This window comes from Haliotis cracherodii, unplaced genomic scaffold, assembly GCF_022045235.1.
Source record: "Haliotis cracherodii isolate W230 unplaced genomic scaffold, xgHalCrac1.p SCAF_2, whole genome shotgun sequence".
Lineage (NCBI taxonomy): Eukaryota > Metazoa > Mollusca > Gastropoda > Lepetellida > Haliotidae > Haliotis > Haliotis cracherodii.
The window spans coordinates 45,294,677-45,308,511 of record NW_027266275.1 but is presented as its reverse complement, the minus strand read 5'-3'; the positions used below and the strand labels follow the sequence as shown (position 1 = coordinate 45,308,511).

Sequence of the window (13,835 nt, the reverse complement as noted above, 5' to 3'; positions counted from 1 at the left end):
AGGTTATGCTTAGCGGGGCGCCCCCTTTGCTAATTCTGTATCGCCTATCACATCATATACACGACACCCAGAGGAGCATATCTAAAAAATGTAGCACATAACAACCCAACAATCCCTCAGAATATTTATTGAACCACATGTGAGCAGGGAAATATCTGGCAATGCACTGAACAGTGCCTGAGCTGAACAAAGCGCTCTCTGGCTTGCTGATTTCCTTATTCAGGTTGTGCTCAGTTAACTGAAGTCTTTCTGACTATTTTCAATTTTACTTGAAACTTCAGTGTTTTTTACATTCATATACTTATCCTGCATTACTCCTCAATGCATTTAAAGCTTACTTTCAACAGAAAACGAAGCTGTAGGGGTCCGGCTGAGAAAGAAGTTGTTTCACTGAAGTGTGATGCAGAAAAAAGCAGATGAGACCGTGTGACTCCCAATAATCAGCGTATCACTGCTTTTACGGAAATCTATTATCTTTAACACCTGAAGAAATTGTGGAAAGGTAGGTCTGCAATGTGTGGGCCCTAGACATAGTAATGCAGAATAAGCAGTGTCTGCTCTGGCTTAATTTTTCTTGGGGTCACTTGGAACCCTTCATCATAAAATTAGGGGTCCCAAACAAAAATGGATGGTTCCAACTTATAGCACTGTAACATAACATTAACAACAGAATAGTGGTTGTGAAAAATCAGAAATATTTTCTCAACTGCAAAATATCAACAAACAGGCAAAGTGAGAGAAACGTTCACATCAGGGGGTATCCTGCTCTCATGACTAAGAGGTTTACATTGAGGCAGAAACAATTTCAACACAAAATTATCCATGTTAATGTCTAACTTTGTAAATGGAAATGCAGTAAACGTCCAGGTCATCAACCATTGGTAAGGGGTCATTGGGACAAACATTTGTGAATGTTTATATCTAGAAAACGCAAAACGCGCTTTTCAGCCAACACTGAATAAGTATAAATGTAAAAAACATTAAGATTTTACTACCGGTAAATGCTTTACTTATCCTGTATTACTCCTTAATACATCTGTACCCATGGTTCATCCAGAGTTTCAGCCACAAAATGTAAGGGCCTAATAGTGACGAATGCAACACAATCTTAACATTGTTAGGTTTAATGTCCTAAAATGGGACAGACCTTCATAATCCTTTAACCAATTAGATTCAACAAAACATTTCCCTCTGGGAAAGGACAAACTACATATGAGGCTTTCGCATGGCCTGAAAAGTGGAAATACAATGTGATAGAATCAGAATTAATCACAAACGTAACATTCTGAATGAAATTTCAAAAAGGCAAAAAATAGTGTAAAAACAAAAAACAAAGTATATTTTCCAAAATTGATTTACTTCAATTTTCCATCTTTACCAACATGCTAAAGTTCCCACTTTTCCCCAAACAACTGTGTAGAGACGGTTGCACATTATAATGATTTTTCATGTTTTTCTCACCCCAACACAGAAAATACCATGTCAAATCGGCAAATCACATCAAACCAATCTCATTAAAATCAGATCCTAGTTCTCGCTATCGCTAAACAAAGATCTGAGGACATCCCATTACCGGTCACGTCAGAACGACCAATCAGGGCGTCGCTTACCAGATCATGAAAGTGACAGTGGGAATGTGTTTCCTAATCATGCAACCTCAAAAACGTCAACGCGGGGTATTCCGAACGACAGTTATGACCCATTTGTCGAAATTATCGTCTATCTCTCGCTTCAGTAGGATAAATATTTGAACGGAGGAGGCGTTGAACGGGAAGCATTGCTATACAATCTCAACCATATATTAGACATTCCGGAATGTTTGTTTGTTCAGTTTTCAAAAATTAAATCGAGAACTGGGTCAACATATTTTTCAAACGTAATCTGAAATGGAAGTCACCAGGTTGAAACGACTGTCGTAAAGCTCGAGGAAGCTGCTTTCCAATTCGCTGATGTCGACTTCTTGTTTGTCATTTCAGTCGTCGGTAAAAGTTTGTGAAAGGTCGTTCTGACCTTACCCCGTAATGGGATGTCGTCAGATCTTTGTTTGGCAGCAGCGAGAACTCAGGTCTGATTTTAATGAGATTGACATCAACTCAACATGAACTCGCCTTGAAATGAACACCAGTCGTTTGAGATACAAAGTCTTGGTCTTCCTATCAATTCCTATGAAATTTCTTTTCAGTTACGGTATCGGCCATGACATTAAGTATTTATCAAACTAAATCACCCATAGATCTTGGAGAAAATGTATAAACAGCTGATTGCTGTCTTATTCTAAGACACAAATAAACGTCATCTTAACATCTCCGTATGAAACATTGTCCAGCATACAGTACACAAATACCACTGAATTTGTAAATCATCATGTCTAGCAATGTTTTATCGTAAATATTAGGGGTGTCATGATAAATTGAAATATCGATATATTGCTAGTTGTAAGCACTTAGTCAATAAATCGATTGTTCAATCAGTTTTCGATCAATAGTATTGATTTCAGTAAGGAACATCGATACTTTTACCATGTCAATAAAATACATGCAATGCTGTTCAAATTTGTTTTTTATTTGATCATGAGTGGTAGTAATTTACACATGGTAATGTAAGTTTCTTTTTCTTAAATTATAAGGGTAAAGAAAAAACAAATCAGTCATATCTCGAACTTTTCTTTATATTTGTTATGGTTATCACATTCAAAGGAAACTTCAGTTCCAAGGTTTAATTCAACTCTAAAATCCATTGAAAATGATACACTGAAAACTATCGCTATTTATCACAATCGTTGCTTGCAATATCAATAGTTATTGCAATAGTTTCTTTCAATATCAATAGTTATTGCAATAGTTTCTTTCAATATCAATAGTTAACGCAATAGTAATTTCCAGACCAATAGTCACCCCTAGTAAATGTTTTCATTGACAAAATTTGCAAACGGCAAACCAAGCACAGAAACACCTACCACCGCCACAACACGAGATGCGCAGTGAAGCAGTGCGCATGTAAAGGGAGGTTACTGCACACAATATTGGATTGTGTTGTTTTAAGTTATTGTGGAATTTCACTGCCGGGGTTTTGTGTTTGCGAAGCGGAATATTTAAGGATTAAAAAAAAATTAAAAATTGAACAAGTGCAAAAGTGAGTGTGGCTCACTAATACCCCCGACCCAACTAGTGTGTCAGTAGTTACAAATTAAATAGCTAGGATAGGGTTAGGCAGGGTTCCCCCTAGACTCCAGTATCTGAGAGTCACCTTGACTCAGCCTATGAATTTTTGGGAGTCAAATGTTTTATTGTATGATTAATGAAATTTAAAGTGTTCACTGTTAATGTTACACTTAAATTTAAGTATCTTTTAAATATCATATGTCTTTAGTTTAAGTTAACAAGTGCTAATTAATGTTCTCAGCTGATTGTACTACAGAGAAATAAAGGATATATGAATGAAAAACAAAGTTTGTTGGTTTTATCTTTTCACAATCTTTAATTATTTCACAGCTCATGAAACAATTTACAGTGACACCTTACACAGGATGAACAAGCATGAAATACTCACATCCCCCGCCAATATGACATGTAGGGTTTGTACAATGCATTAGCTCCTGTGAATTATGTTCACTGGGCCTTTTTGTAAATGGCCTAATTGCAGCACTAAAAAAAGTTATTACTGAATTTGTAATGAGTAAGGATGAGACATATGGACGAACAACTTTTTTATTACAATTAGGAGCGATGGTTTCGGTGTAGGTTCTAACATCATTATCAAGCACGTGAAGTACAGAGTATGGTTGACAAGAATATATAGTGTTTATACAGTTGAGTAGGTTTGAGATCAGTTACACTGTTGTATTTGTAAAGAGTTGTGTTTCTGTATGAAGTTAGTCAGTGAATGCAACAACTGTGTCCATGACATTTTTCAAGGAACATACACTCAAGCAATGCAGAACTTACCGACAAGAAAGGAAATGTATTCAATACTGTGAGACGACATTATGTGCCAAGTTTGGTAAAGAAATATAGTACAGTTTTCAAGATCTGCTCCGGAAACGAGGACTACCGCCATTTTCAGTCTAAATCAAAGTCGTTGCCATGGAAACTCGAAAAATAATTTTTTTTAAAAATCCCAAACTATCAAAAGGCACCACTTCACCACTAGATCTATCTATTCACCAAGTTTGGTGAAGAAATATGGTACGGTTTTCAAGATCTGCTCCGGAAACGAAATGTGACGGACTTGACGACACCCATTCCTATATCCCCCTTCCACTTCGTGGCGGGGCATAATACATAACATCAGTCTCAACTGTGAGACATAACTTTTAATCATGGATGGATATTAAAATACATTTCATGTCAGATTATAATCTATTACCACTAGCTCTTTTACATCTTTCATCTAGTTATCTTGTATTATCTATCAACAGTGAAGTTGAACTGAAGAATTGTGAACACTCGTAATATTTTCTGGTTGAATACAGTTTATTAGCAACAACAAACACGCCCAAAGCTTTACATTTCGTATATACCATATTTATTCGCGTATAATACACACTCGTGTATAATATGCACCCCTAATTATGGGCTATTTAATCCTGAAAAAAATATTTCTCGTGTACAATACGCACAGACTTTTCTTCAGTCTCATTTCAGGCTGTCATCCGAATTGAATTACGCAAGTTAATCCTGTTGTTACACTATCTGGTAATAAAAATGTGTTCTCTGTATATCTGACGTTATGTTTGTCATCTATTTTATTAATTTTATTTAAAATTTCATTTAAAATTTCATTCAATAATGTTTACCTAAATTTCGGCAAAAACATGTGTCCCTCAGATACTTATAACTTCCGTTTACCCCGTTCCGCAGGATTCACCGCAACAATGATAATATTTTCTTCTGTTTCATTTTTTACAAGTCTACACATCTAGATAAACATATGTCATGTCATTTAGTGAGAAAATATGCTGAAACGTGAAAAACCTTGTCCATTTGTGTAGTTTTCCTTTGTTTACATCACGTGCTGACATCGAAGCCACACAGAGTGTGAGAGTGATGATTTTTTATGAATAAATATATTTTGTCGTGTACCCCCCAGTCGCACAGTTTTAGTAGCATATCTATATAATTATGCAAAACCATATGTAAAGCCCCCAGCTGTTCTGATTTTAGCATTTGTTTTAAATCGAGAGAAAAGTCTGGTCATGTGACAGGCTATGCAAATAAGCCTGTGGCAGTGGTGTTATGCGAAGTTATGTTACTTCTAAAAACGATGATTAATTAAAAACTAGATGTAAATTTTAAGATGTTTGCAGATATTGTCTTCAGAAAATGTTTATAAGTTAAGTTCAGGTGAGTAGTTGTAATATTTTCATTCCAAAGCTGGTAAACAACAACATAGATATTTTGAAATTGCGTCAGTCATGACGCAGTCATTTATTTCTGGACGTATTTTTCCTTAATTGAGAGTCATGTACGCAAGAATTCTGCATCAGGGGAAACCCTGGTATCTTTGGACTGCACCCCTCCATATGACACAGATTATATGTACTAAGTTTGAGATTAATCCATTGAATAGTTTAAGAGAAATCGCGCGGACAAAGTTTTCAGACGGACATAAGGGTTTGAAAAATTCATAAAAAAATAGAATATTAATCAAAACAATTTTTTTCTTTTGACTGCACCCCTCCATATGAAACAGATTATATGTACTATTAAGATGAATCCACTGAATAGTTTCAGAGAAATCGCGCGGACAAAGTCGTCGGACGGACGGACGGACAGACGGAATCTTGGTATAACTATATACCCCCGACATTTTGTCGGGGGTATAAAAAATAAATTTGGGTTTATATAACGTGTCATGTTATAAAATCTGCAGGAAACAATGACTCATAAATATTCACCAATCTTAATTTCATGTGTTTTGGTTGAATATTTACGATATATGAAAATCAAACATGGCACCCTTCGCCTGACCTCAGCCTGACCTCAGCCTAACCTTCTGATATTAAACATCAACAAAGTTTACATCGCGTTCATAAATATGCCTTGGCGAAACATGACTATCTTGGCAATCGAAGAACAGAGCTCCAGATAAGCTGTGTATCAGTGTAAAATATGCATCAGAAATGCAGGAATATGCAGTAAAATAAAATCCAATCGTATCAAATATGCAACGAAATTAAGATACGCTACAAAAATAAAACTTGTGCGTATCATCAAAATATTGTGAAGGAGCCCTGTGTATTCGATTAGCAAATCAGGAACTTATTTTGAAATTATAAACGGACATTCCGTCAACCTTGCCAAACTCCATGATGACAGTTACATCATGATCATTTGCCATCACACTTTCTTGTGGAAGTATTGTGGTATTTTTGAGTCCTATAAAGCTCTAGAACCCAGACGACACCAGTTTTCAGGGACTAGATGAATAGTGTTTATAAATATTTAACTTAAATACCCACATGTGTAAAAACTAGTGGGTAACAGAAATTTGAATACCCAGATAGAATTACTGATACCCAATGATTTTAAAATGCATGGGTAAAATACCCACAACACCAAAAGCTTATCTGGAGCTCTGGAAGAATGTTTCATTTGTCATTTTCTGTTTAATATGACAAGAGAAAATACAACAACCAAGGATCATGAATTATGATAGCAATATTTCAGCAAGTGCAAAGGTCTCTGGATGTGATGTCACAGGCAGGGGTAGTCTGCTGATAAGCTTTCGTAACAAATCAAGTACAGTAAATTTTGAAATATTTCGCCTGTTACATACAGAACAAACACAGAACAAACACAAATCAATACACAGTATCAGTAATCACCACTTATATGAAATAAAAATATGTTTTTGTGGATATAAATGGCATATCATTTAATCCGTTTAACCTTGCATGCTCCCGTGACCCGGAAACGGTAGACGATGAATCAACATGCCACATGCAAGTTTCTCGGCAGCCTGGTTCCCTGGGTATGCTGCGCTGGCGCTACATAGACCCAGGCAATGACTGCACAATGGCTGCCTCCACTAGACGAACAAGCGTATAGTTGACAAAGTCATCTATATCCACCGCCCATTTTAACACGTTATGGTCCCAAACCAGGTAACTGACCTAACATTTCTCTTAGCCCATGTCAAAATAGCTGCAATGGAAATTCTAAAATACACATTTCTAAAACTTCTTGATATCAAATGGCCGTAGGTCAGTATGCGCTTTATAATAATGACATGCAATGTTTTGAAAGGAAATATTTAACTGTTTATTTGTAAACCAATCCTATATTAAAACTTAAATCCAACTTCTTGTCATGGAAACATAAACAATAAAAATTTCTAAAAGTGCTATATATCAAAAGGCACCAGTTCAGTCTGTGCCTGGTAGACATGCAAAGTTTTATAAGAAAGTATTCAACGTTTTTAGAGTTACACTCTGGAAACAAACTCTACCCTATACAACCTAAGTCCAACTTGTTGCCATTGAAATGTAAAAAATAAAAATTAATAGAATTCCTAAATAGCAAAAGGCACCAGTTCAGTATGTGCCTAGTAGACATGCAAAGTTTTGTAAGAAAGTATTTAATTGTTTTTGAGTTATGCTCCGGAAACAACACAACCCTTGTAGAACCTAAGTCCAACTTGTTGCCATGTAAAAGTAAAAAATAAAAAATAATAAAATTCCTAAATAGCAAAAGGCACCAGTTCAGTATGAGTCTGATAGACATGTAAAGTTTTGTAGAGAAATATTTAATGGTTTCTAAGTTATGCTCCGGAAACGATTTCGTGACGCACGCACGGACGGAACCCATTTCTATATCCCCGCCAACTTCGTTGGGGTGGGGGATAACAACCATGGCAGACAAGACCTGTATTTACTATAGAAAAACGCTAGAACGGTTGGTTATAACTTTTTCTTGGCATTTCAATAAATGCTTTTGAAATGTATACATCACCAGAAGAAGGAAAACATTCAGGCTGTTTTGAGACTCGAAAGTGGTCATCGCATCAATGTAAACAATGACACACACCCCATTTTCGACAGGGATATGTGCGTTAATATTTCGTGTCAGCTCACTGTTGGCACGAAATCGTACACATAATACATGAAATTAAATGACCACATTAACGTAATACCGTTGGCGTCTTTATTTTAGCAATTCTGATGACCCAAATGTCGCTGATTATGCCATTTTCTCCCATTGTAAAGTGATGGGTTTAGCGGAGTTATAGAACGCCCAGTATAATAACTAGAGAAAAACCCCAAACACTTTTGGTCCGTAATGAAGATATTTAATGATAGGGTCTGTCATTGGTTCTGACTCATGAAAAGCCATTTATTTGGCATTTGTTTTCTTATTACACAATGAAATTAATCATAAATAGATCTAATAATTTTGGAAACATATTTGATTAATTTAAATCTAGTGTTTCTGAACTATGTGTGAGCATGTAAAAATGTCGGGTCTGAATGGGATAATATAGAATATGTTCATAATTTTGAATTAATTTGGTACAGTGGCACATATATTCATGTGTATTCTATATGATACAATATCTGTACTAGGGAATCCGTGTACAGAACCTCATAAAGAAGTGTGCATACCATTATTATTGAAAAATAGTTATGATTATAATCATGTTATATCTGTGTACAAAATTATCTACAAATAAACTACTCAATAAAAGAAATTAAGTTACATTATTGCTCAAGCATTGGGAAAGAAAACCAATATGATCATGTTGGTAATACATAACATTAAAAGTGCACAGAAAATGTAAGATTTGAGGATGAAAGCTGGAGACATATGTTTACTTTCCACCATTTATTTGTGACCTCTTAAGGGTGATGATTACCCGGTACCAATAGAACCTGTCTTGACTATGAGTACCAAAGTTTTTGGGGATTAAAGCCAGTATCAAAGCATATACTGACATAATTTAGAGCATGATACACGTGTAGATCTGACAAAAGCAATAAATCACATTCACATAATATATCATCTTTTATTCAGACAGTGGATAAAATGATGCATTTGAATCTGTTTGCTTCACACTCTTATGCTTTAACAGTACTGTTTCCATGTCTGGTTCAAACACCTAATCAGTGATTTTGGTTTGAATTTAGGAGAATTTGTACAGAACTTGTTAGTATTTAAATTACAATGAAAAATTGGTCAACATGTTCCAAAACTGATTACCGTATTCGACATAATAATCGCCCAGGGCGCTCTCAAAATAAGAAATAGGGGGCTCTTATTGGAATATTATTTTAGTGGAAAAAAAAACAGTTGAAAGATAAATATCATGATTTATGCTGACAGCCTGAAATATGTACGACAGATATGTACGACAGATATATTTTTCCAGAATTTAATTGCCCATAATTAAGTGTGCACATAACATATGAGTGTGTATTATACGCAAATAAATAAGTCTTGTGTACACTGATAAATCGGAAGGGGAGACAGACAGACTTTTCTTTTGTATCATTTCAGGCTGTCAGCATAAACCACAAAATTTACGATCTTTCAACTGTTTTTTTTTTTCTTCACCAAAACTTCATTCTGATAAGAGCCCCGTTTCTAATTCTGAGAGTGTCCTGGGCGCTTATTACATCGAATACAGTAACTTCAGATACAATTTCTTTCGACCATTGCGTCAGATTTCTTTTAAGTGGTATCACTGGGTACATTTTAACTGAATCACCGGTAGATTGGGAGGAAACGTGTGCACAGCTGATTGCTATTTCCGGCTTAGTTTACGAGAACATACACGCGGTAATCTTAATCTCTGCATATAAAACAATGCCTTTGAAAGCAGGAAATACATTTTAAATGGGAAATCATCATGTCTAGTGATGTTTTACATCAAATTTCATACTTTAATTGACCAAGTTTGTTATACATCTACCTGCTTATTCACCTGAAGGGATACGATGTGTTGTACAATTATTTATAATTTGCTTGGAAGTTATGATTATTTGTTACTTGCATCCTAAAAATGCATTATTTGAATTTTCATAATAAATAATATGTATAATTATAACATGACACACCATGATTAATGTTACATTCATATTTTTTTCATCCTGTGAAAAATACACATGGATGTGTATGCCACTGTACCAAATTAATTCAAAATAATTAACACATTCTTTATTATAATGCCATTCAGCTTAGACATTTGTACAAGCACAAAACACCATATTGGATTTAAACGATAATTTTTCCAAAATTATAACCGATAGATCATCTATGATTAATTTCATTGTGTAATAAGAAAACAAATGCCAACTAAATGGCTTTTCATGTGAATAAAATCCAAAGGCCAAATGTCAGAACCAATGACAGACCCTATCATGAAATACCATTATTACAGATCAAAAGTGTTTGGTTTTTTCTAGTTTTATACTGGGCGTTCAATTACTTTACAATTGGAGAAACGGGGCGACATCTGCGTCATCAGTTTTGCTAAACTAAAGATGCTAACAGTATTTCACTAATGTGGTTGTTTAATTTCATGTATTATGTGTATGGTTTCGTGACAACATTGAGCCGACACAAAATATTTAACGAAAATATCACTGTCGAAAATTTGGGTGTGTGTCATTGTTCACATTTCATTGATGTGACGACCACTTTCGAGTCTTGAAACAGCTTATAATAATTGTGTCCCCCGCAATACGTCTCTGGATACTGTTGATCGGCAATGATCACCCTCCATAACAGGTGTGCGAAACGGGCGTGACAAAACATATTTCAAAACAAGTATTTGTCACAAAGTGACGAAATGTCCCCCGCCTGTATATACACCATAGTACCAAATATGAAGACAATCCTGCGATTAGTTCTTGAGATATTGCAGCAACACCGTTTTCCAACTCCAAAAGCAGATTTGCCTGCTGTGACCTTGAAAATGGGGTCACGGTCACCAAAACCGACTGGTGTCTGCGGTGTCTGTATATACACCATAGTTCCAAATATGAAGACAATCCAGTGTTTAGTTCTTGAGATATCGCAGCAACAAACAGGTGGGACGTACGGACGGACGGACGGTCGTGAATACTATATCCCCCGCTTCGCGCGGCGGGGGTCAATAACATTCATGTGTTGCTGAATATTATAGTATATTAGTATAGTATATTATAGTATAGTATATTAAATACTACAGACATATTTTCACATTAAATTTGGGATAGTTTTCATTTTATGATAGTTATAGATTCTACTTCTAGCATGATTTAAGAACAATTTCATGGAGCATTCTTAAATGTAGTCAATAAATATGAAGACCGCCATGATTACATATTGATAAGATTTGTTAATGTCTAGTTATTTACAGCTGTTCACAGCTTTTAACATCTAAGGCATATTTTTACATTTAGTTATTTTTTTCCATGGACACTAAATATTGGTTTGTGCATCAGCACAAGTATAACTCATCAAAGAAATGTCACTGTATGTACATGATTACCCTTGTCAGATGTATTTTATCCTGTCAGCCAAACCCAAGATTATATTTTGCATACATGCAGGGTTTGAAATTAAGGGACGCCAAGATGCAAAATGAGTCATATGATTTTGCATCTATAAATCAAAATAAAGAAGACATTTTTTTAGTCTTGCTTTTTTCCGTTTCAAAATCGGTTGAGAAACACCTAAATCCATTGTGATAGCTTTTGATTTCGCGCAGATATTCCTTGATTTGTTACCTCTAGTTTAAAGTTACCTCACCGTTCGTGTTTCCCGGGAAAACCTTTTTACTTCCTTTCTTTCCGTTAAACTTTGGTGAACGTGGACTATTCCGAGCTCTTTTTGACCAATGAACATATGGCATGGAGATTAATATTATGCAAATGATGTATGTCTATTTTCGAGACCAATCAAAAGCCGTAAAAACTGTCATTGGTAATTCATTCAATTGACCCAGGGTCGTTTCTTTATTAAGATGACATCCCATCCTCAAGTCCCCATACACCCTGTTGGCTGGTTGACCGACCAAGCCGTAGTCACATCAAAATAGTATATAATTTTATGAACCTACCTATCATATAACTTATTTATTAAATCCATCACATTTCACAATGTCTGAAATACGTATTCCATTTCAATTTATCATTTGGTTATCGGTAGATTAAAAAACCTATTCACTATTTCCCGCAATGTTATTGAAAATAAAAACGGGTCCACAATGAACATGTCAAAGAGCAATATAAAGACGTTTCAAGAATATATTTAAATATATTATTCAAAGTAATAAATAAAATCAACAAAAATATATCTGAAAGTTGTCAAACTTACATCTAATTTATTATTTCCATCTTTTAGTGCGATCACCTGTAATGTAAGTCAATTGACATCTCATCTTTTGTCACCTCAATTTCCTCGGCTCGGACACGATTGAAATGCAAAAATATAAGCATGAAAAATCGGTCACAGCTCGTGACCTAGCACGATACATCCATGCAGTTCCATATTTTTAATATAGATCACAATTTCCTTCTTGAAACGTTCAGAATAACACGATTTAACAAAAATCTTTCGTCAAATTCTGAAATCCATCACAATAAGATGTTGGTTGGTTGGTTGGTTTGTTATTTAATGCCGCACTCAGCAATATTCCAGCTATATGAGGGCGGTCTGTTAATAATTGAGTCTGGACCAGACAATCCAGTGATTGATATCATGAGCATCGAAACACGCAATTGGGATTGATGACATGCATCAACCAAGTCAGCGACCCTGACCACCCGATCCCATTAGTCGCCTTTTACGGCAAGCATGGGTTGTTGCAGACCTTTTCTACCCAGGAATCTTCACGGGCTCAATATAGATGTAATTTGATAGGCTGACTAAGGTCACGTTCTCAGATTTGACCAATCACGAACCTTGTAGCAGATTTTGGAAAAGTAGGCGTCACTAGAAACCAATTTTATCCAAGCTTTCTAGCGATGTGTCATGTGGCAGTCTTCGACGAATGTGTTATTCGAAAACGGAGGTATTTCTTCATGTTACTGAGCAGACAGCCGCTGTTATCAGGAAATGGGAGATGACAGATACTATTTATAATTCTTTTTAAAATATTTTTCTAATTGCGTAAACAATTGTTTTTTAAGAAATCTTATAATTGCGAAAATCATTAATTTTCATCTGGACGTTATGAATATGTTAGCTTAAATTTTTTTTATTTACAACAAACTTAATTATTTTTTTAATATAATGTGATAAACATAACTTTCATATTTATAAACAATAGGATTAGACCTTGAAATGGTGAATAATATGTGATAGCAAAGATGTTTTACAAGCAGATATTTTCTTTGATAAATGGTGGCTTCATCTATCACACAAGAGTCTCTGGTTCCTCAGTTGGTGTGTATAAAAGTGCCCTTGCCATCATGAAACAAGAATTTCCAAAAACAAAAGCATTAGTAATAAAAAACAACAACACATTTGTCTTTCCTTGTATGATCTTAGGTACAGTCAAGTCCTGTTAATCAGACAATCAACTTTACCTGACACTAATGATAGAAAAACCGATTAAATCAGTGCTATTTTGACCCGTTAATACCTCAGTCTTACACTCCGACTCACCTAATTTGCAACAAATTACCGAAATAACTCATTAATCAGTCTCGTTAATCCGACACAGTGATCAGCATACTCCGTGGTCATCTGCCCGCGAGTACACAGCCCATGTTTTGATGCAAGAAGAGTCGGCTGGTAGCTGCATATTACAACGGCTGCAGAGATAAAGTTGCTTAACAATAAATAATTAATGCTTTAAAAATAAACAGGATTTATTACATGCTTGGATTACCTCAATCTCATTAAAAT

At 35.2% G+C, this 13,835-nt stretch overlaps 1 protein-coding gene across 1 annotated transcript in view; it reads right to left on the bottom strand.

Annotated features, from left to right (window-relative positions):
* Positions 1–13,835, bottom strand: part of LOC139468146 (small ribosomal subunit protein uS2-like) — a 93,822-nt gene that overhangs the window by 36,661 nt on the left and 43,326 nt on the right. The gene's annotated exons all lie outside the window — the stretch shown is intronic.